The following is a 26,340-nucleotide window of genomic DNA, read 5'->3' on the forward strand; positions in this document are numbered from 1 at the left end:
TCTAAGAGTAGTACGACTTACCATTTGATATCGCGATTGTATTCAATTACTGATTATCTCCATAAGCCTTTGATTCTCAAAGTGATTGGACGAAAACCCTTGTTTAATCACAAACTTGGTAAAATCTAACCAAATGGCTTCGGGATGGTATACTACAATTAAACCATCCGCACCAAGAGTAGCTTGTGTCAGATCTTCTTGAATTGGTTCTTTACATCAATTCGTAAAATGTTTTCTTAACGTAGTGTTACTCGTAGTTGCAAGAAACTTCATACATCTCTTGCAACGATCTGTAGCATCACTCATAACACACATGTCGTAACGCGACCAAACATCTTGATTTTAGGTAGTAGGTTTAATTCTTACTACATCATTGTTAGTGTAACGTGCGGTGTACGTGAAGATGTTCCAACGGATGCAGAAGCGGAAGCGGAAGCTTGTGAGTGTGTGTGATTCATTATAGGGTTAGTAAGTAGTTAGTTAAGAAATAGCTAATTAGAGAGTTTAGAGAGATATTTGAGAGTGTTTGTTGGTGTGTTTTCAACTAAAACCAATACCTTCTATTTATGCTACACTTGTGGGGGTAAAATGATCCAAATATATTCCAAAAACGCCAACAGACAGCTGGGTTTTTTTTTCAAATTTGTGTAGACCAAAAAACAGAATCGGATCAGATTTCTTTTATCCGGATTAAATCCGGTTTTAATTCGGAAAAAATATGGTTTTATACTTTCCGTTGGATCCGGTCGGTCCGATCTGGATCCTGATTTTAAGGTTCCGGATTTTCTTGGGATCTGGTTTCGAATTTTGAGTCGGTTTTTTTTGGATCTGGGTTTTTTGTTCGCCACTACCCCAAATTACAGATAGTCCATCACTGGACTCGAACTCAAAATTTTAAAATTGATGAATTACTTTATTATTGCTAGGGAAAAAACATGAATATTTACATATTTATTTTAAGAAAATGAGTATAGGTTTAAACTACAGTCACTTTAAATTATTGTAGAATAAGTTTGTGATGTTATTTATTGTAAACTAAGTTTGTGATGTTATAATAATTTCAAAAATGAGAATAAGTATAAACTACAATCATCATTTTAAATTAATGTAGGCTAAGGGTATGTTCCAGATTTTTTTATAAAAGAAATGATATGTGAGGAAGGGAACGAAGGGGGAATTTGAATTCTTGAAATTTAGAAGGAAGAGATGAAAAGAAAATTATACTAAGAGTGCTAGTAATGGTCTGTGGTTGAGCCCGCCATTGGCTTCGTCATCGAACGTCCATTACTAGCAAGATGTCATTGAATAGTGGTTGATGACCCGTGGTTCAAATTTTCGTTGCAACGCATATTTGATCACGGGTCTTGTATTAATTTGTTGTACATAATGCTTTTAAACTTGTACCTCGTAAATAATTAATTAATTTAGTGGGTGTGAGGAAGTGTGATGGGTACATCATGGTGGTTAGCGGTTAGTCTTTGGTTAGTGATGAGAAGGAGGTGTTGATGTGGCGCTGATGTGACACTCAGTGATAGGATGACATACTGTCATGGTTAATAGTGCTCTAAAATCACTCATCCATTCCCTTTTCTTTTTTTCCTACCAAAACTATGGAACACCATTTATTTTAAATTTCTTCTCATTTCCATTCACTTCTTTCCAAAACAAAACTTTGATTAGACCCTAAGTTTACGATGTTATAATAATTCGACTTGAGCTGCTAACTTCAAAAGCGATGGTGCAAAAAGAAGGCCCCAAAGGAAATGGTTCAAAAATAGTAATTACTAGATCCGGATCGACCCTCGCGATGCGGCGTGGCCTTCCGGGTTGAATATTCATATTTAACGTAACTTTATGTATTTTCATAACTAAAAATGCGTTGTTGCGGGTGTGTTTGGATACACGTAGTTAGTGCCTAGTATACCTAATTGTCTGCGCGTTTTTAACTCCAGAAAAATCGCTTAAAAAAGGGAAATGAAACCATCGATATGTTGTAGTTAGTTTGGGGTGTTTATTATACGTGTATCAGTGTATGTATACGTATGAAACACAGCCCGAAATATTTAGCGTTTTTTAAAAAAAAACGTCAGTTTCGCGTGTAGTTAGTTGCGTTGTAATATTTCTAGAACGTCGGTTTTTGTTTGAAGATATTTTTAGAATTTCTAGAATATGAAAATTGTAATATTTGTGTACATTTCAAATTAAAAAACTCTTTTCCTTTTTTACATTAAACACAAATAGCTCAAAAAGATAACGTAAATAGCTAAATTTTTCAATAAAAGTAATGTCACTTTATCGTTACTCGTATAGAAGTCTGATTGCAATTTGGTATATAGAAAGGATTCGAATTTGAAAAAAGTTATAACCAAGGTAATATGTAGCCACGTGTGCATTCACATAGACGTCACCTCATCAAATCTGATGAGGTGGCTGTCATGTAATCGTCTTCTCCAAAATTCGAAGTTTCAAGTCAAAATTCCTGCCAAATCTAACGAGTTCTTCATGTTACATTTCCGACCAAATCTGAAGCATTTGTTTTTTGTTTTAGTTGAATTCATCAACTCATAAACAACTAAACACAAGATACACGTTAAACAAAAACAAATTCTATTAAATTTATGATTAGTAATAAAAAATATTTAAATCATAAAAAAAAAACCAGTAGGGTCACAAGTTATTTACATAACTCGGTTAAAACTGGTATAAAATTTAATTTTGTAACCACTAATTAGAAGATCCAAAACACATTGACGTTGGTATAAAATCAAAACCGAATATATTCATGAAAAAATCGATGATTAACACCGGATATCAAGTCGACCTCGAACTGATCACATATCTGATGTTTTATCTCCGGTGGCAGAGATTAAAAGCCTGATGATCCTGCCAGAAATGCATTCGAAAAAAGAGATGAAATTCTTTAGAAACATAATCTTGTTGTACGCGTGGGAATTGGGAACAAGTTTTGAGAAACATAAACTTGCTGTAAACGTGCAAGTAGAAAAGGTAAAAAAAATTGGTAGGTAATAAAATGTATATTATACGTAGCCTGGATGGATGTTAAAAGCAAGGTTGTAAAGACGCGAGTCGGGGAAGCATCGGCCATGCCTAAAAAACGACGCGTCGGACGCAACGAGGATGCAACGGGCATTGACTATCGTTGACTTTTTAAAATAGTTTTATTAAATATATATTTGTATATAATATTATATAGATCGAATCTTAAAAAAAAAAAAAAAAAAAAAAACTATATTAACCATAAACATGAACAACTAATAATTATTAAAAATATTACAAAAAAAAAAATGACCTTTTTGGACAATTATACCCAAGGTTGAAAAAGACGTGAGACGGGGCCGAAACGGTAGCGACCTCAAAACGTCGCAACGGAAAAAACGGGGCCGAGACGGGGTCGAAACGGATGTTGACTAATGTTGACTTTTATATATATAAATATATATTTATACAAATTTTAGAGCTAAAAAAACCTTCATTGACAAGTTTGTACCTATAATTGCTATTAGCGTTAATATAATACAAAATGGAATACTTAACTAAGTCAATTTTGATTGATTTGACCGACTTATGACCGATTTTAACAGAATGTATGACTTTTGACCGGCGTTGACCCAATTTTTCCTGCATTTGACCTGACTTTTGACCGTTGACCGGCTTATAAGAAAACGGGACGGGGTCGAAACGGTTAAGTCGCCAAAATGCCGCAATGGGCGTCGCAACGGAAGCAACGGATGCCGTTTACAACAGTGATTATACCTCTTATTTTTACTTTACATTTTTTACCTCTTATTTTTTAACTATTTTTTTTGTCTTACATACATACATTATACATTGAGAGTTGATAAATCCACTCTTTTATGTAATTCCACCATTTTTTTGTCACACTTCCGAAAATACCCTTTTATTTTAACTTATTTAATATATAATTCCGAAAATACACTTCCGAAAATCCACACGCTTTTATTTTTTTGTCTCTTCCTGTAATTTTCTATACTTTATCTTTCGAATCTGGATATGTGTTTTTCATTCCGACGCTATCACATTCACAGCAGTTTTTCCATCAAGGAAATTAATTTTACAAAATGGATGTGTTTTAGAAATATAGTTAATTCAAATTTTGTATCAATTATTATGTATTTATGTCGGTATAGCCGTATAGTTCAAGAGAAAAAGAAAGATTCGATGTAGGTGTCGTAATATATTTTTTTTATGAATTAATTGAAAGATGAGGAAGAAGTACTGCAGCAGATGCAGGTAAGAAAAATTCACGTGAAAAATAAAAGAAAATTAACTATGACAAGGGTAATTTGTTTTCTACTCACAACTTTACTCTCTATTAAATAACAAGAATATTCAAATTTTGTTAATTTTATTTATTGATTTGAAAAATATTTTCTTTTTGATTTCGCTAGTGTTATTAACGTTTAAGTAGTTAATTTAAAACATAAGTTGTGTAGAACGAAAAGCTGTATGAAAAATAAAGGGTACGCCGCCGCAGCGCGAGACTGTCCCCAAAACTTGTTATCATCGGTTTATAGATATTTACAATTAATTTAGAACTCAAAAAAGAATAATAGACAATAAATAAGAGACGGAGGTTGAAAAACCTAATCATGAGACTAGTACACTGACACTATTGTACTTTCTCACAAACTTTCTCACACTACAGACTCATTAGAATCAACTCGAACTTCCTACGGAATTGAACTTCATATGTGGATTGTTAAAGCAGCGAACCCTGATAACCAGACCGCAGATCAGGTCAGCAAGAATATCGAAGAGCGAACGATCAATCTACAAATACATCCCTATCCCTGTCTGCACTCAAGCCGTAACACGCTTGATCAAGAATTAAGCAAAAAGAGACAGTTACAAAACCACTCCACAATACAAGATGAACAGATAAACACGCCCATAATCAAGATATACAGTTTTACGAAGACGTATTAAGGGACACTGCAGATAGATCATCGAAGAGTTAAATCCTGCAAATTGTTATTTACTTTTTCAACCATGCCTTTTCGGATTCATTTAGATACAGTGCCAAAATGTGTCTACATTTTGCATGATAGTTGTTCACCCATTTTATTTCTTCCGGTAGCAAAAGGCTTACGTCAATCAGCTTTTTCTGATACGGTGCCTGAACAAATAACAATCATACTGAACTGTAACTAAAGGTGGTCATTTCGACCCAACTGACCAGGGTTATGTTTTATCTAATGATTTCACACAGGTAAAAAAAAAAAAAAAAAGATGGTTTAATCATTTTACAGTGCATAAAATCTCATATTATTTTATCCAAGAATTTAATCTAATTCTAACAATCATATTTATGATAAATAAGTATAATTAAAAGAATACGAGTACTCGGCAAACTCACCCATGTTATGTGCTCGAATTCCAAGTAACCTTTGTTAGCAAAGTTGAACTGTGTTGCTGACTCTTTGATTATAAGCACGTTGAACTTGCCATCTTCATAATAACCAGGTTCTAAAAACTAAGTCATAACATTAAAATCTTGAAAGAGAATTAGAAGCTATTTACTGTTATATTAAGCATAATTAGTATTTATCCTCTTAAGCTGATTTCAAAAATGAGTAAGATTCAAAGTGATGCAATCAAGGTTGCAAAATTCGCTGCTCGGGGATTATTCTGTTGGGACTTTTTAGGGAGTACTCTGAAACTCGGGAAGTACTCGGATGTTGACCAAGTTTGACTTTGACTGAGTTTGACCAATGTTTGACCTATTTTCCGAGTGATCGCGAGTTTTAATCGAGTTTTGAACAAATTTTGACCAATTTTTCGATTCATTCCGAGTGTAGGCCGAGTTGGGCAAAATTTGGCCGAGTTTTGACCAAGTTTGACTTTTACTGAGTTTCACCGAGTTTTGACCAATTTTTCCGAGTAAATCCCGAGTTTTGAACGAATTTGGACCAATTTTTTGAGTCATTCCGAGTTTAGCCCGAGTTTGACCAAGTTTGACCAGGTTTGACCATTTTGACCGAGTACTCCCTGAGTTGCAAAAACTGAGTATGCGCCGAGAACTCGCCGAGTAATTCCGGGTTGATGAAATACGTACCATCTCTTACGGTCATTGAAGCTTGTAGTAGAACACTCAAACCAGGTCTGAAGCTAATAGAATGTGGACCTGTATATTTAGCATATTTTATTATTATTATTGATGATGATGATGATGATGATGATGATGATGATGATGATGATGATGATGATGATGATGATGATGATGATGATGATGATGATGATGATGATGATGATGATGATGATGATGATGATGATGATGATGATGATGATGATGATGATGATGATGATGATGATGATGATGATGATGATGATGATGATGATGATGATGATGATGATGATGATGATGATGATGATGATGATGATGATGATGATGATGATGATGATGATGATGATGATGATGATGATGATGATGATGATGATGATGATGATGATGATGATGATGATGATGATGATGATGATGATGATGATGATGATGATGATGATGATGAAGAAATTAGTGCAAAATTTTAATCTCTTATTATAAGGAAATGTATATATGGATAGATATATGGTGTTGTTAACTCGCCTTCATGTACATTTAAGTACGACCCAATCCTGTGACCAGTTCCGTGTCTATAATCAAGACCATATGACCAAAACGGGACACGAGCAAGAACGTCAAGCGAATGACCTAATATGAGAGAACTAAAATTAGTAACAATTTCAGTTCAAGATAAAACTGTAATCATATAATGATACCGCAGCCCGCATGCGCATGTAACATACACACGGGCATGCGTTATGGTGCGTCATGCGGCATGCGGATCCGTATCTGGTCCCTTTACGGCGGTTGCTTAGCTAACAAGCAAATATCTTTTCCATAATTATATCCGTGATTCGGGGGAGTTGGTTATGGAAACGATTATCACTATCCTATGACGGTTCTAGAATTAGGGTTTGCCTATAAATACAAACCCTAATCGTCGTTAGCAACATACCACGTTACGTAGCCATCTTCTACCACACATCCTACGTAACTTACATCCTCTATCATCTTCTAAAGGTTAACAGGTTAGTTCTTTATTAACTGGTACCTACAACCTTGCTTGGGGCCTTCTGATCGACGGACGTCATCGAAGGTGGACTTAATCACTTGGCCACCCCGCCGACATCATCATGTCGGCCAGGGTTATTCACGGTAGCCGGACCGGAGAGCCACGTTCTAAGATCCTTAAACCCCTCCTTTACGTTGAGCAAGCATGTTAAAACCCCTCGGTTAAAATATGCATGATCAAGTGGTGCTTTCATTGAGAGTCGAATTAATTCAAAACTGTTTAATTGTTCTTTCTTTTTAGGTTTTGAATTATGATTCGCTATTTACAGAATTTTTTGAATTTTTTCTTTTTAACAGTATCATGACTTCCGAGGAATCATCGGAGCATACTCAAACAGCAATTCAACACGCGCCGTCTGGTAGTCAGCAAACGCCAGTTTTGACTACGGAGGCGGCTGCTCAAGCAGGGTACACAATGTACCCCCCCCCACCTGTATCCGGCGAACCCTTTCAGCGGTTTAAGCCGAAATATCCGGATGGGGTTACACCGCCAAGAGCAAACTCACCAGTCACAACCACGCGGTTGGATTTTTCATCGGTGGATCCAAGTGTTATCCCGATAAACGCTGGTGGCGAAACCATGGGACCGCATGTAGTTTGCTGCGGCCAGGTACCTATTTACAGTACCACTGTTTCGATACCTCTGCAGACGCAGACTATTCAGCAAAACTCGTCGTTTACACCCCTGCAACCTTGGCAACCACCGCGCCCAGTTTCTCAATTCTTAACCCCTGCGGATGCGCAGGCGTTACTTAACAGCTGGGGATTTGGTGTCATTCCAGACGCAAACTCTCATTGAGCGCCAATAACAGCGCAACAACAAAGCACAGCGCAAACGGTTGGGCTCTTGAGTGTGTATCCTCAGTTTTCGCAGGCATCTGCGCCACAGGTCTCGCTCCCCTTACAACCTGTGTATTCGGCATCTTCAAGTAATCCCTCTTTTCCAACACCGCAGCCGTGGGTATATCCGCAGATGCAGGGTCAACCTTGGCAAAATATTCAGGGGCAGGCTAATCTTGCAGGGCAATTTATGCAGGCCGCACCCCCTGACATGGTTCACTTATTTTCGCAGCCTGACTTCGTTCAGGACATGATGCGGCGTTTCTTTGCGGGTTTAAAAGGGGATCCTGTTAAACCACCTTTCGAGCTACCGACTACTTTTGACAAATTTCCTCCGCACATAACTGCATATCCGTTTCCAGCAGCACCAAAGATACCTGGTACGCTAGGTACTTACAATGGTTTGTCCGATCCGGATGACTTTTTACAGCGCTTTGAGGGTGCAATGCGCACTCAAGGTTGGGTGGATCCGGTTGTGTGCCAAATATTTCCAATGACCTTGCAGGGCATTGCTCGCGAATGGTTCAATAAACTCCCGGCGGGCAGTATTGCCGGATTCATGGATCTGCGAACAAAGTTTTTATTGCAGTATCAGAATCAAAGACCACGCAAGCGCACTCACATTGAATGCCATGATATTACACAGAAATCCAAGGAATCTTTGGGAGAGTATCTCACAAGGTATACTAATGAATGTTTGCGCATTCCAGATCTCAAGCCAGAACAACAGATATCAGGACTCATACATGGCATCAATTCAGAACGGCACCCAACGCTAGTCAAGCGTTTGCGTCATACGGTGCCAACAACTTACGCTGAGGCGCTTAAAGAATGTCACGATTATATGCGGAGTGGCGAAGATAACGATGTTCCCACAAGCAGCTCGCGAAATGAAAAAAAGGATGATGATGACCGCTCACGAGATCAAAACCGCGGAAATAATTCTCGCGGGCGTTACCATAGTGGCGGTCCTATCAGAAGTGAAAAGGGGAGATCTAATGGCAATTATCGAAGCAATAATCAGCGCGGCATCAACAATCAGAACTATGCGCTTCTTAAAAGCTTATCCAAAACGCCCAAAGAAATTTTGGCGACGGAGCCAGTATGCGCGACCTTCGCGGTCCCAACTCCGCTTACAGAATTTGGTAAGCGGGATAAGACAAAGTATTGTGAATTTCACGATGATTACGGGCACGATACGAATAGGTGTAAAAACTTGATGGAACGGGTACTGGAGGCGCTCCGTGCGGGTAAGTTGGATCACCTCAAACCGCCAAAGAAAGATAAAGGGAAAGCCGCAGAAGAGGGGTCAAAAACTAAAACCTTCGCGTGGCAGAAAGTGGATAAGGCCAAAAATGCTGATTTAACCATTAACATGGTTGACGCAGAGAAATTAGGTCAGCGAAGAAAGTATAACGATCATCAGGATTGGGAACTTCTTCCAATCACTTTCCCTCCTGTGATGTCAATTGACAGGGTGAATGAACCTATCATTATCAAGTGCCGCATTCCTTCTTGCGGGGTGCAGGTCAAGCGCATGCATGTCGACACTGGGAGCGGCGTTGACATTATGTACGAGCATTGCTATCAATTTCTTCCCGCACACGTGAAGGCGCAGCTACGTCCGTCTGATATCACGCTGTCTGGTTTTTCCGGAGAAAGCTCATGGCCCGTGGGACGGATAGAGTTATTAATAGAGCTCGAAGATGACAAGAATCCGCAGTTAATAAGGAACGAATTAGTTGACTTTTATGTGGTTCGCTCGACTTCGCGATATAATGCGCTACTGGGAAGAAATTTCATACGGCGTTTTAACATCATACCTTCGGTAGTGCACGGTTTGATTAAGTTTCCTACTAAGGGAGGAGTTGCCACAATGGCGTCACATCAAACGATTGAGATATGTGCGTCAGTTGTGCAAATTAACATCCCTAGCGTCGGGGAGCAGATTGCAAGCAGTGCGGTCATTGCTAATCGCTTGCATCCAGATAAGCGTATAAAAATCGGCGCAGGTTTATCAGCTGAAACCAAGGCTAAGTTACATGGTATATTGTCCGCAAACGCAGATGTTTTCGCATGGCGCGAATCAGATATGACAGGTGTCCCGCGGGACATTGCGGAACATAAATTGAATGTTAATCCATCGCTCACACCTGTTAGACAAAAGAAGCGGCATATGGCTTTAGACCGCAGTGATTGGCTATGCGCAGAAGTAGACAACCTTGTCAAAGCAAACATTCTACGCGAAGTGCGTTATCAAACATGGGTTGCCAATCCGGTGTTGGTGAAAAAGGCTGATGGTAACTGGCGAATGTGCGTTGATTTTAAAGACATTAACAAAGCATGTCCTAAAGACAATTACCCTCTCCCGGAGATAGACTGGAAGGTTGAATCTTTGTCTGGATTCAGATATAAGTGCTTTCTAGACGCATACAAAGGTTATCACCAAATTCTAATGGCTGCGGAAGACGAAGACAAGACTGCTTTTCATACGCCGCAGGGTATTTATTGTTACACAAAGATGCCTTTCGGCTTGAAGAACGCGGGCGCGACCTATCAGCGTGTAATTGACGCAGCATTCAAGCCTCAAATTGGCAGAAATCTTGAAGCGTATGTCGATGACTTGGTAATCAAAAGCAACACCGAAGAAGACATGCTCGCAGACATCCTAGAAACGTTTGCGTCTCTGCGAAGGATCAACATGAAGCTTAATCCGCTTAAATGTAGCTTTGGAGAGGAGGAAGGCAAGTTTCTAGGCCATGTGGTGACAGCGCGGGGTATCAAGGCTAATCCCAAAAAGATTGAAGCTATTGATAATTTACCATCTCCGAAAACAAAGAAAGATGTGCAGAGTCTCACTGGGAAGCTCGCAGCAATCACGCGGTTTTTGTCAAAAGCCGCAGAGCGTCAGCTACCATTCTTTAACACTTTGAAAAACTGTTTGAAGAAAAAGGATTTTGTCTGGACTCAGGAAGCAGAATCAGCCTTTCAGGAGATAAAAAAGGTGCTTGCAGAGTTACCAACACTTACTGCGCCAGTCCCTGGGGAGACGTTAACGCTGTACCTTGCGGCATCAAAGGAAGCAATCAGTTCAGTTCTCATCGCAGACCGCGAAAAGGTAACCTATCAATTTACTTGCATTATTTATTTCGCAGAACTTTAACGCTGAGGTTTTCTCAGACGCAAATGCCGGTCTACTTCGTAAGCAAGACGCTGACATCAAGCGAAGTAAACTACTCGCCAATAGAGAAGCTAGTATATGCGCTTGTCCATACAGCGCGGCGTTTGCGCCGATACTTTCAAGCACATCCGATTGTGGTTCTAACTGATCAGCCAATCAAACAGGTTGGTACATGATTACTTTGCGGCAATGACCGGGGTTACCGCATTGACTAACGCAATCATTTTATTTCATTCAGGTACTGTACAAGCCCGAGATTTCTGGCCGAATGGCCAAGTGGGCAGTCGAATTGGGAGAACATGAAATAAACTTTTCTTCTCGCAGTGCGGTTAAGGGTCAAATACTTGCTGACTACCTAGCAGAAATACCTGCGGATGTCGAAGCGTCAGCAGAACATCAAGATCCGCCCGCACCTGTTCTATCACTATGGGAATTATACACCGATGGTGCGTGTAGCGCATCTGGCGCAGGCGCAGGTGTAATTTTGACAGGTCCAGGCGGTGAGGAACATACGTACGCACTGCGGTTTAATTTTGCTGTCACAAACAATGAAGCAGAGTATGAGGCTCTGCTAGCAGGTATGCGCATCGCGCATAAGTTAAATGTTAAAATCTTGCACGCTTACGTGGATTCAAAGCTAGTATGCAATCAAGTTTGCGGAGACTTCGAAGCGCACGACATTGCTATGCAGCAATATTTATCGCTTGTTCATAATCTCGCTGACCAGTTCGAGGCTTTTCAAATCTCGCACGTAATGCGGGGGCAAAATAAGAAGGCGGATGCGCTAAGCAAACTAGCTGCCTTGGCTTTTGATCATATGGGTAAGAAAATTCTAATAGAGGAACTCAACGCAAAATCTATTGTCATGATGCCTCTAGTGGCACCGGTTGAGGAATCAAGCCCAACGTGGATGACGCCCATCATCGCTTTTTTACGGGACGGCACTTCACCCCTGATGCGAAGAAAGTCCGCACAAAGGCACCGCTTTATGCCCTTGAGGGTGACGTCTTGTATCGAAAAAACTATTTGGGACCGCATTTAAGGTGCATAGGTCCGAAAGAGGCAGAGGAAGTTATACGCGAGGTGCATGAGGGTGCATGCGCCCTTCATTCGGGACACAGGTCCATTGTGTCAAAAATCATGCGGTTAGGTTATTATTGGCCTACTATGTACGCAGACACGGCGCGTATTGTCAAGCAATGTGAATCATGCCAAATACATGCACCTATCAGCAGAGCACCTGCGCATCCAATGATACCGGTCTCCTCACCATGGCCATTCTGCAAATGGGCGATCGACATAGTCGGACCATTCCCCAAAGGCCAAGGTAATATTGCCATTCATTTGCTAAATATGCTACTTACGTCATTATCTTACGCATACTCTGCACACGCAGGAAATGTCAAATTCTTAATTGTTGCAATCGATTACTTCACGAAGTGGGTCGAAGCGAAACCGCTGGCAACAATTTCAGGGAAAAGAGTGCGGAATTTTGTATGGGAAGACATTGTCTGTCGATTCGGCATACCCAATGAAATTGTTAGTGATAACGGTACACAATTTGCCGGCGATCCTTTTCGCAGTTAGTGTGCGGAGCTTAATATTAAGCAAACTTTTACTTCAGTTGCGCATCCGCAGGCGAATGGCCAGTGCGAAGTTACCAACCGAGATATAGTTGCTGGAATCAAGGCAAGGTTGGGTCATGACCGCGTTGGTTGGGTGGATGAGCTTCCAAAGGTTTTATGGGCGCATAGAACCACACCAAAGCAAGCACTGGTGAGACTCCGTTTAGTTTGGTTTATGGGTCAGAAGCTGTTGTACCCGCAGAGATTGGGGTACCAACGTTCCGCATACAAAACTTTGATGAGCAAAATAACTCTGAAGCTCTGCGGGAAAATCTTAATCTGCTTGAAGAACGCAAACTCTCTGCGGCTGTTAACGAAGCAAATAACAAGCAGAAAATCGCAAAGTATTACAATCAGCGTGTGCGTTCACGCACTTATAAGTGCGGTGATTTGGTTTGGCGCCAGAACGATGCAAGTCATGCGGAAGATACTGGGAAACTGGGACCTCGTTGGGAGGGCCCATACAGGGTAGCAAAAGCAAGCAACACCGGGGCATACCATCTAGAGACATTAGATGGCAAACCTGTGAAACGCACTTGGCATGCGACGTTATTGAAAAAATGTTACATGTAGCTAGATGGACTTGATCACTCCAATGTGTTTAGCACATTATTTTTTGTATTTTTCATCCTTTCGGATATGTCGCAGTTGTAATCATAATTAATGCCAAATAAAAATAATTACATGCGCATACTTTTGTTGTCCATTTATATTTTTTGTATGCGGTTCCTGCCTACTTAAGGGGTGTCCTCTAGCCCCCGTGCGGCAGAAGCCTGTTTGGTTACAAGGCTAGACAATAACGGCAGGCGAAGGGAATTGGTTTTCCCCTAGCCAAGCGCCACGCAGACTAGATGGCTGCAAAGTCGACTTAAAAAAAAAATACAAGCATTGGTTTGCTTGTGCGTAATCGCTCTCGCGTTGGTTTGCTTGAGGAACTCCTAAGCATAAAAACATTGGTTTGTTTTTAGTTGCGTTTGCTTACCATACAACTAATAGTGCACCTCTAGTACATGACAAAGCAATAGCGCAGTAGCTTTTGAGTCTAAATTATTAAAGGTAAGTTAAAATATTGGTTTATTTTACGCAGTACCATCCGCATACGCATAAGTTGTGGTTAACTATGCGCATGCGCATGCGGTTCATAATTTGTTTTGATTCGCGATATATAAACAAGGACATCACGCATGCATAACAGACAAACATATATACACATCCAAATAAATTATTACATAAGTAATTGTTTCACATGCCTGCCCAACATGGGACTTAGGGCTCCAAAATACATTTACAATTACCTGCCTAAGATTAGGGCTTACGGCACAAACTACCCTAGTAATCCTCCTTCAAAAACCCATCAAGCGGCATCGTCGGGTCAGCCGCAAACGCATTGATCAAAGGGATAGGGATGGACTTGATTGCCTCTTCCGCCTCCAGCAGCGCCGCGGCCGTTCCCTCCTTTAATTTCTTTTGGACAATGTCGGGGAACGGTGGAGTTAGGCCGCATGCCTGGATCACTTCCCGCACAGCCTTGTTCACCTCATGGTCCTTGACCGCATCGACATAGGCATTAAACCGGTCGGACACGGGCTCGGAGTCCATCACTTTCTGCGCAATTGCGGGGAGTGCGGTGCGCAGCTTTGTCATATCTGCCTCGGCCAGCTCGCGGTTGGTAACCGCATCGTCCCTCTCCCTCGTCACCTTTTCCAACTCCAGCCTCACTCGCTCAGTTTCCCCCTTTGCCTGATCAACCGCACCCACAAGCTCTTGATTCTTTTTTCTTTCTTGAATCAAGAGGGTCTTGGTTTCAGCCGCAGTCAATTCAACAGCTTTGCGGGCCTCCTCAGCAGCGTCCCTGTCCTTCTTGACCTGATCTACACCCGCCTGCAGCAAACCCAACTCCACCTCTCTGCGCAGTGCAACATCGTATAGGCTGGAGGATCGACGGGCTTGATCCGCAAACATCCCAAAGAATACCAGCCCGTTCTGGACAAAGGCGTTGAGCGCCTGGTTGAACGGCAGTGCGGCCAGTTGCTCGCGGAACTCTGCTGGGAAGATTTGCTGCAAGAATGCAGATTGCTCCGCAGCATTTTCTGCGGAGGACTGGCAAAGTTGGCGGAGGTTGGCAACACGGAAGCTGCCTTGCGGAGGAGGTAATGTAGAGTCAGACTCGACGGGTATCGCCTTGTCTTTGGATGTGGCAGTGGCCTCCAGCTCGGGGTTGACCCGCGGTGTTGTTGGCTGCGTCTCCTCCACATGCTCTGCAAAATACTCAGATTAATACGCAGATTTTTCTACGCGGTATACATGCGAAAAAATAAACGCTCACCATTAATGGGGGGAGGTAGGTCTGCGGACCGCGGCTCGATGGCAACAAAATTGTCGTTGCGCATGTCCTCCAGCTGCTTAGGAGTCATCTTCTTCTTCTTCTGAGCCTCGGACGTCCCAGCCGCCTTGCGTTTATTGCCTGACTCCGCCGGCGTTTCCTCCACATGTTCGCTAGCAGCTGCCTGCTCTAGCTGTTTGTCCACATCCTGCTTGCGGAAAGAGATCTCAGCAATCTCCTCCGCGGTAAGCACCTTCTTCATCCTCATCTCTGCAAACAATAAACGCCTGCGTTAGAAAATATACAAAAATTTATGTAAGTACGCGTTTATGCTATTCCTACCCTTTCCATCGGGGCCAACTATGGCCGGCCGCACATCCTCCCAAGGCCAATACGCGGAGATCTTCCCCAACCGCAGCATAACATTACCATACGAACGGTGCACCAGTTGTGCGTTGACGCACTGCTTCAACAACTTTTTCTCCTCGTCATCCAACGCTGGCAACTTGTTCACATCTTTTTCTACCTTCTCGCACCAAATGAGCGTCTGCGGGAAGCCAGTGCCTACTACGGTCTGGTCGACGAAGAAAAAAGTTTCTTTCCAACTTCCCGCATTCGATTTCGGGGTTTTTGTGAAATTTTGGCGTGCGAAGAAGGTGAACCAAGATTTATGGTGGTTGGCTAAGCGGAATAGGTGGCAAAAAACCTTCACCAATGGTACTGTGTTGAGTGCAACACACCACATCTCGAATAGAACGATTTTGCCTATAGCATACGGGTGCAATTGCCCTAGCCCTACTTTGAAATGATCTAGTACGCCTAAAAAGAAGTCGGAGGGTGGAACCCTAAAATTACCATGCTTAAAAGCATGTTCGTAGATCGCCACCTTATTCTCTGGTGGCTGATGGGCTCGCTGGCTAGGCAGTGGTGGTACCGGATTGTAACCCGCTAGAGGGGGGTATTGCTTAACTAAGTGGTCGATGTTTTTCTGGCCTATGTTGGACTCTACATTCTCTACGAAAGTTTCATTAGCTTTGGTCATTTTTAGATGAATGGAGAACGACTGACCTTTAAATGACGATCGGAATATGACGGAGTTGATCGGAATTGATAGGATTTGGAGGCGAGAGCGTATTTGGGAAGCTTGACACCGGAAAAGTGAAAATGTGTGTGATTTGGGGCTATTTATAGGCAAGATTGGGGGAGCGTGGGTTGGAATGGTGTGATCGTGGCCATACACGTGTAATGCAATCGACGGGTAGCATTTGCTGATCGCGCGTGGTGTCAGTTAAGAATGATTACGAACACGCGCGTGGTTCGCACGCGCCTGCAGCACTGTTACTTTATGTCTTGTCAGCCGAATGGGCTTCTGCGATTGTGACAGGCATTTAATGGCATCGAGGCGCACGCGAGGACATTAAATGCTCGCCGTCCTTTTGTTTTCTCTTTTTCGCTTAATAGTTTGATATCATATGACTTGCGTCATATAACATCAAACTGGGGGGACTTAATGATACCGCAGCCCGCATGCGCATGTAACATACACACGGGCATGCGCTATGGTGCGTCATGCGGCATGCGGATCCGTATCTGGTCCCTTTACGGCGGTTGCTTAGCTAACAAGCAAATATCTTTTCCATAATTATATCCGTGATTCGGGGGAGTTGGTTATGGAAACGATTATCACTATCCTATGACGGTTCTAGAATTAGGGTTTGCCTATAAATACAAACCCTAATCGTCGTTAGCAACATACCACGTTACGTAGCCATCTTCTACCACACATCCTACGTAACTTACATCCTCTATCATCTTCTAAAGGTTAACAGGTTAGTTCTTTATTAACTGGTACCTACAACCTTGCTTGGGGCCTTCTGATCGACGGACGTCATCGAAGGTGGACTTAATCACTTGGCCACCCCGCCGACATCATCATGTCGGCCAGGGTTATTCACGGTAGCCGGACCGGAGAGCCACGTTCTAAGATCCTTAAACCCCTCCTTTACGTTGAGCAAGCATGTTAAAACCCCTCTGTTAAAATATGCATGATCATCATACAAAATGGAATTAAACAGTAATAAATCAATTCCACTTACTAATTAAACTTGGAGAACAAACAATTTAAGGATAAAGGTATAAATCATACCCGTGGTTCCGTTTGGAAAACGAGCGTTACCCAAAGCGATGTGACCTTTGAGTACCTGATTAGAACCAAGTCAATTAACATCTTGGCCGACTTATAAAAACAGCAAAACAATCATAGATAATTTATATTGATATTGATATTGATATTTACAATTAAAATGGTATAAAAACTAGACAAATTATCACCAATGGTCCCTGTGATTTGTATCAGAAATCAAAGGTGGTCCCTGTACTTTTCTTCCGTCAAGGATATGGTCCTTGTGGTTTGAATATTTTTGTCAGGGATGGTCCTTGTGGATGTGCACCACAGGGACCATCGGTGATTCAAAATGCAAACCACGGGACCATCCATGACAGAAAAAGAGTACAGGGACCACCAACCAACTGTGATATCTGATACAAACCACAGGGACCATTCATGATATTTTGTTTAAAAACTAAAGAATAAGCCCAACGTACAGCGGTATAACATCTTTTCTCATGTTGAGAAGGCTTTCCGAAATGAACAGTCCGAGTTATGTCCGTTGTGCCATCCAAATACTTTTAAGAATACCGCATAAAATACAGTCGCTTAATAAAAGCAAAACGATAAGTCAAGAAAACTAAAAAAAAAAAAAGACAAACCTGAGCATCGGAATCACAAAGATGCATGCTATTGGGAACAAGTTCGGCACACCGTTTGGACCAACAGACGAAATAGTAGGAAAGCTCAACCCTCTAAAATGCTACTATAATAAATCACATCAACATCAACATTAATATTAATATTAATTTTAAACCAACAAATTGATAGTAAAATTATAAACCACAAAAATAAAATAAAATAAAAAAGCATGAGAACATGATAAAAATAAATTACCTCTTTCGTTGCACGAAACTCCTCAAGCTTATCACTTACGGACACTTCTGTCAGTTTCACATCACCCCTGCAACAATGAACAACAAGAAGATCAGATCAAAAAGAGTAAAATCTCGGTCAAACTTGGTCAAACCCAGTCAAACTCAGAGTTATAAGAATATAACCGTACGATTGTTTTTTAGAATTTTGGCTTTCTGGCTCCTTGAAGTAACCAGAGGCACCATAGATTTCCTGCATCTGAACATTTGTTGAAAGGCGGAGATCAGTTCAAAGTAGAAACAAATATAAAAAAAAAAAAAATATATATATATATATATATATATATATATATATATAATTAAGATGTACTCTGTATTACATTTTACAAGAGAAAATTGCAGGGATGGTCCTCATGTTTTCTCAAAAATATACAGATCGTCCCTCAGAAAAATTTATAACATCAGACGTCCTCATATATAGTATTTTTGATCAATTGCCACCATTCTAGACCTGAAAGGAGAAACATACCCTTATTAGTATTTTTCGTAATCAAAAACTAAATTTTCTAACCGATTATTCCTTTTTTATTCTTTAAATTTTCATGTTTCCTCTTTAATGACAGCCACCATCTTCTCATATTTGTCATGACAAAAAACTTTAAAGCAACACAACAACAATACCATCAGACACTGACATTTACAAAAATGGACCAAAATATAACAAGAAAACAAAATTAATAAAAAAAAGTATGTATGTATCTTTTAGTCAACAAAAATGAATTAGGGTCGTTCTTTTGGGTTTAGAAGGACGATACTGATCAAAAATATTAAACACGACAACGTCTAGTGCTATTTAATTCTTTTGAAGGATGATTCGTGCATTTTTTAGCCAATTCATGCAATTCGCTCCAATTTGCAAATACTGACCTAAACTAGAAACATGCAACGGTCTTAATACTCAAAGTTTAAAGGCGTACCTGCTTATCGAGCCATGCAAAGTATTGCACAATAGCTGCACCATCGCGAATATGTGCATTTTTTAGCCCCTCCATCTCAACAGAATTCCAAAAAAAAAAAAAAAAAAAAATTTAACTTTTTAACTACTGATAATCTCCAACAATTTATAACTAACTATAATTATAAATTAAGATTAAGATACTAAATATAAAACTGATACCTTCAAAGATTTTGGAAGGGCCAAAGGTGACTGTTGTAGGAGGACCAGGTCAGGGTTTAATTTTGAATACAACGAAAAACAACAACGAAGATCAACCCAAATCTTATGGCTATTATTATTATCTTCTAATTCATGTGTACCATTTTTTTGTGATCCATTTGCTGATGTCAGCTGATTAGATGCAAGTAAAGCCACATCTGAACTCACATCACTATAATCTTTAACCACGATATTATTTTCCTCCATATAAGATTTCACCTACACGAAACAAATATTTTCATCAGCATACTAAAACTAAACTACTTTATATAAAAATAATAGAAAACTAGATTTAACACAAACCTACCTCAGATGACAACTTTCTTACATCAACATAAAAGAAAGCTGACTTTATTGTTTCAATAGCAAATGAATGAACAACGGGAGAATACGACACATCGCTCCCACGAACATTGAATAGCCATACAACCTGAAAACACACAACAATAACGAAATCCCGATAATTTTTTTATCAACAAATAAGTAGAAGAGACATTAAGGTGTTGTTTGTTTATCGATCTGCTGATCATATTATGTCTTAAGTATGCACGTCCGCAAACATTTTTACTGCATACTGTTTGTTTTTCCGAAGACATAAGATAAAATAATGTATAATTCTGTCTGCAACCTTGCAGACTTAGAAATATGCTTCCAAGTGTTGCACACAGGATTAAGTTGGATTAAGTTATTTTGCGGACATTAAACAAATAGCCTTTATTATTCAGCAAGATACAGAACTTTAGGCCACATCTTGTAAGGCCAGATCTTAAATTACAGACATGGTCCGCAGATCTTCAGACCAAAACATCTAAAAACAAACAGCACCTAATTGAAAAAAAAAATAATCAATAGTTTTACCTCATCAAGTGTTGTAAATATAATTCCACGAGCTTTTTCTTTTTTGAGATTGTCACGTAAATCCTTTAATTTTTCTGAAACTGAACGACCCGAAAATTTCAAAGGATGCACATGAACGGGGTTGATTTCAGCTTTAGGTTGATCCTTCCAAACTTCATCGACCAAGTTTTTGGTTGTGGGAACTAAATTTTGTAGCTTTTTCGCAAACAAAGACTTCCATTTCAATGCAGTTTCGGTTGATGTACACCAGAAATCAATCCCGATAGCTGAATCTTGAGGTAGATTCTGATACGGAAACAGGAACTTCATCAGTTAAAAGATGTGAATGGGTAAAGGTAAAACACTAACAATTAATATTTTAAACTAACTTGATGTCATAAGTTCTATGATAAGAACGCTAATCGAATTATTATTAAAACACTCAAAAGCAATAAGAAAACCTGACAGTAAGCCTACAATTTGACAAGTAGGTGATCTCCCGATCGGACTCACAAAATACACATAATAATTCCGAACTCTGGGACTCCTTAAATAGATGACTAATACTTATACTTATTAAATCATTAAATTACAACTCTAATATTAATAAAATAATAAAAATAATAAATTAATATCCAGTCCGCGGACTTGTAAACTCATGCCCTGCCTTTTGCCTTTTCCTTTGCAGTGATAAACTTGTCCAAAACGTTGATGAGGTCTATCATTCTTGTTGTTATTTATGTCATCATTTAATAATTTTGTATTGTATCTATCTTCAAACTCTTTTGCATTTGCATGCACAGATTACAAAATGGAATGACCTAAAATAGGTATCAAGAGACATGTTAAACTAAAGGATTAATAAGTATTTCATGAAGACGTTAATGTGGTTTCATTGTTTAATCATCCTCGGGGAAATCTTTATCAGAAGCTTCCCAAGGCATCGCGATCATATGAAACCAAATGACACTGCCTAAGTTAGAACCTTGGTGGAGATAAGAAATGATATTAAAAATGAAAGATTTAACATGCTCCTGTTCAGCAATTTTGGTAGCAGAAGTATTCTAGAGCTCTATTAGTATGTTGTTTTGATTGTCAAGTGTAAAACTCAATCATTAGTCATCACTTTAGCATTATAATAGAATCTATAGATTTTGGTAGCACGAGTATTCGTATTCTTTCCTTCGATTCATGTGTAAGACAATCTTACTTTGCATTTTGTATTCGATGTTTAACCTCTCCTCTTCTGCATACATTCTAATGGTAGTTGCCATGATATATTAGTTAATTGTATTTGTAATAAAAGTACGCGAGGCTTATATTGCATGAACAGATAAGTAATGCAATCCCTACCAAACCCTAACTAAACATAAATTACAAATCGGTAAATGTTTAATACCTTACGATGCCTCAAAATGTATGATAGTACACAGCGGAAAAGTTCAACAAGTACTTTCAACTTGACACTCAATGTTTTGCAAGTTCAAACACTGTATATGCTACATTTTAATGGCATTAACATTTAACTATAACATGAATAAGCAAAATTATTACATGTAACACTTTTAAGGAAAACTATACTCTTCGCCTTCTGAGCTCTTTGCTTGTTTGTCAGGAAAATTTTCACTTAAATTTACACATTAGATACTAACTTTAGTAAAAAAAAAAAAAATGTTGAGGAACTAGCAAATAGCCGTGTGAAAAGTATAGTCTTTGTTAGAAGTGTTGCCTGTAAGAATTTTGCATCTCCATGTTATGGTTAAACGTTAATACCCTTAAATTTTGCATACACAATGACACAACTTGCTCAACGGAGTGCCAAGTTGAAAACACTTGCTGGACATTTCTGCAAGTGTACGATCGCACAACATGCATGAGGCTCAAAAGGTATTAAACATTTACCAATTTAACACTTATATTTAGTTAGGGTTCGGTGAAGCTTGCATTACTTATCTGCTCATTGCAATTTAAGCCACGTTTTATTACAATTAACTATATTTCTGTGTTTCTGTTAACATGGCAATGAGAAGTTTAACATCAAATATAATAGGCAAAGTAATGTTGTCTCGCAAAAAAATTGAAGAAAAGAACATGAAGGATCGTGCTACTAAAATTGCAAAGTAATAATTGTGTTTTACACATGTGACAACTTAAACAACATGCTAATAGAGCTTCGAAATACTTGCGCTACCAAAATTTCAATATCATCCCTTATACCACCAAAGTTCTAACGTAGGCAATATCATTTTGTTTCATAGGATTACGAAGCCTTGGAGAAGCTTATGATGAAGATTTCCTAGATGATGATTAAGCAATGAAACAACATAAATTTTTCCCAAATTATGATTTATAATTCCAATGTCTTCAAGAAATACCTATTAATCCTTTAGTTTAACATGTCTCTTGACACCTATTTTGGGTCATTTCATTTTGCAGTTTGTGAATGCAAATACAAAAGAGATTGAAAGTAGATTCAAAATATGATGGACATAGATAACGACTAGAACTTATCACATTGAGTTATTACAAAAGACTCACACTGGATATCCATAAATCTACGGACGGGTCTTCTCCCATACGCATAAGCTTCCACTGATCACTTAGTTGTTGTTCTGCCTGCAAAAAGTACCGTCCATCCGTCCATAACAGTGCTTCATTCTTTGTTACAAGTGCCAACCCTAGAGTAAAAAATATTTCATCAAAACAGTAAAAAGGTAACGACAAGAGCATATTTCTGCTTAAAATACACAACTATGCACTTTATATACTACCTAAACATACACATATTATACTAGTACATTAGTATTATAAGATGACACCATCTAATCAGATAACCGTAGAAATATCGTATACAAAAAAAGCCACATAAAATTGTTCGGTACACGCATATATAAATTCAACGATTTGAATTTACTTTCTGACCTCATTGCATACATCATCATTTTCAAACACAACCAGCAGCCAAGAAGATAATAACTTAAACAAGTAGACTTCAATCAAATACATGGAAAACTAACCAGCACTTCCTGTAAATCCAGAAACGAAAGCACGCCTCTTATCTCTAGCGGATACATACTCACTCTGTAACATCATCAGCAAACACACACGATTAGTATTAGTATTTAAAAAAAAAAAAAAAAAGCACAAATTGATCATCTGATCAATTAACATGAAGGCATACAAACTATGAAGTATTGTAGTAACCAATTGATAATTAATTGGAGGAAATAGGTTTAAATTGTAGGAAACTGATGTTAATCTTCAGATGGAACAACTAGGGCATCGAGAGGTGGAGTGTGTGACGCCATTAACGATCTTATAGCAGCTAGTGTATCCGCCATTTTTTGAGTTTCTTGTTAGGGTTTTACTATCAAAATCGATTGATCGGTGAAGTGAAGAAGAAGATGATTTCATGAGTTACGACTTTCTTCTGGATTATTTATGTATTCCGTATAAAGATAAAAATGTAAATGTAAATGTATTTTCAGCTGGGCCGTTGGAGTGAGAATTCTTTTCGGATATCATGCATTACATAAACACTTTAAAACATCATAGTTGTAGGTTGTGTACATATATATGATTATCCAAAATAAAACTAGTGAAATGACCCGTAGAACTACGGGTTTATTTAAACGAAACAATTTAATAATATGTTTTAGGTATTAAGTGAACGTAAATACTAAAGTTATTTAGTTTAATGAACCTGGAATCACAGAGTCCAACTAAAAAATTAGTCATCTGAACATTTCATCAAAAACCTAAAATGCATATTAAACAATCCACATCCAATCATAAGGGATAATATTGGTTGACATTTTATTTTAAAAATATAAATTAAAATATAAATTTAGAATTAGTTTCCTTCTGTCTAGCTTTTATATCTTCTCGTACTCAATTCAAAATAATTAATTAAAATAATTCAAAATTATTTAATTTTAATAATTAAAATAATTATTAATAAGATTTGATTATAATAATTGATTAATAAAATTTAATTTTAATTCAAAATTATTTAGATTAATGACATCACTCAAATGCTTAGATTTTTTTTCTTTTTCTTTTTAATTTTTTTCTTAAAAAATAAATTAGTCTAATAATAAATCATTATTATAGGATTTTTATATTAAAAATATATAGAATAGATACACACAATTATTAAAATCGTTTACTACAGGATTAGTCACTACGGAGTACATTCATTTTTTAGTCTATATAGATCTCTAAACCTAACACACATAACACTCGATTAAATTCCAGTGTTGTGACTCTCACGCGGATTATCCCTGCAAAACCACATCTTCAACACAACTTCTAATTCAAACCTTAGAATTCAAAACCCTAGAATTCCAAAACCTTAGAATTCTAAATACAATTGAGGAGCAGAAACACCATCATTGATTCAGGTTCATAATTTAATGCTTGCTCTTAAACGGAATATACTAATTATTATTTGAACAATGGATATGATGTACGTTTAAGTAGTATATTGTCATAGTCATCGCAAAGATCTAATAATATTGATTTGTGTTCACAAGATTCATTTATTTGTCAACATTGTGTTGTAGCTCATGTGGTAGTGGTCTAGCGAGAGGTCAGGAGTCTGACTCTCGTGAAGTGCAGCATTACACGCAAGGTTGACCCTTTACCCTTGGGTTCCACCCAAGGGTGTCTTCCGCACATCGCGTTGTGGGGCAGTGGGGATAGAGGGTTTTACCGCTCATGCCCTCGAATTGGGTCGGGTTTCCTCCTAGGCAGCAGTTGGAGGATTCAACTGTGAAAGATGGACGTGTGGGTGGTTAAGTCTCCTTAGGTAATCTCATACTATTGTTAAGAAAAATTCATTTATTTGTCATAATTGAGGTCTATGTAAAAAATTCAACAGATAATAACATAATAACAGAGATATCAGTATGGATACGTAATATGAGTTAGAAAACAAATCAAACTAGGTTAGGTTTAGATAGAAATTTTTTATATAGGTCACATTGGTTTAATCCGAAATGTTTCTGATCAAGATTATTTATAGATAATCAATGTGTCAATTATGATAAATTGTATGCATTAATACACTTTGGGTCACTTTCAACTCGTTTAATGTTTTTAGCTTCCTAACTTAACCCAAAGAAGTTTGTATACAAGTAAACGAGTCACAGTTGTAATGATTCGCACACAATATATGCCTTTAGAGTGCCCTTTTAACTTATTGAACTATAGTTATTTGATTCATTGAAAGAAAATTTATCGAACATCATAAACTTCATGCGACAAAGGGCGTTATACTAAGTATAACGGACATGATCTTATAAATATAGACATAGACATATCATCTACTCTATACCTTAAAAGAGGGTTTTTACAATTAGGGTTTTACCTCGTGTTTAGTATCAATTCATTGGATAGAAGGTATTCGTAACAGAGGATTGTTTAGTATCGTATCTTGATGTTGAGTCCCCAAAATAATTAAGGATTTAATTATGACAAAACTGTAATTTATTTGCACTAAAATGTTATGTGCAGCCAGCACAAGTTTGTTTATGTATAGACAGCAAATATTGCTGTGTCGAGTGTTTAGTTTGCTGCTCAGTCTAAAAGCACAAGGTGGACAGTGTTCTTCAATTAGCATAGAATGTGTACTCAGCAATTCAAGAATATCAAGTGTCTCAGCAATGAAGAACTAGCACAGCTGGAGTGCAGCTTACTACACAAGACAACTATACTCCATTACAAGCATAGTAGTTTCCTGAGTGGTCTACATCAATTGTACTATTCAACAGAAGTCAAAGACAAAGTTGAACAGGAAAGGACACGCGTCGGCGGCTGACAAGTGACCTTACAAGACTACATGGGAATGCAGAAGTTTAACGCATGTGCAGACATGTGCTATACTTTGCCAATGCCTAGGGAACACAACATTCTATTTGTTTAAATAAATAGTGGTGCCAAACCGAATTGGGGTGTTCCTGCAAATAGCTACCAAAGAGGAAAGAGGAGAGCACGCTCTCTGATGCAGTTGTCCCTACAAGTACAGACATCCTATGTACCAGTGGGCAATGGAACAATTACACGGATAAAAGGACTACTATAAATTGTTGTATCCACTATTGTAACAACTAGTAGTGTGAGTTTTGTTATTTAGAGTCCAAAACGTGTAATAGCTTTAAGTTTATCTGCATAGCTATAATC

At 38.7% G+C, this 26,340-nt stretch overlaps 1 pseudogene; it reads right to left on the reverse strand.

The window, feature by feature from the left end:
• Positions 1 to 4,489: 4,489 nt before the first annotated feature.
• Positions 4,490 to 23,667, reverse strand: LOC139848402 (aminopeptidase P1-like; annotated as a pseudogene).
• Between the last annotated feature and the right edge of the window lie 2,673 nt (positions 23,668 to 26,340).

The sequence above is a fragment of the Rutidosis leptorrhynchoides genome, chromosome 5, assembly GCF_046630445.1.
Source record: "Rutidosis leptorrhynchoides isolate AG116_Rl617_1_P2 chromosome 5, CSIRO_AGI_Rlap_v1, whole genome shotgun sequence".
Lineage (NCBI taxonomy): Eukaryota > Viridiplantae > Streptophyta > Magnoliopsida > Asterales > Asteraceae > Rutidosis > Rutidosis leptorrhynchoides.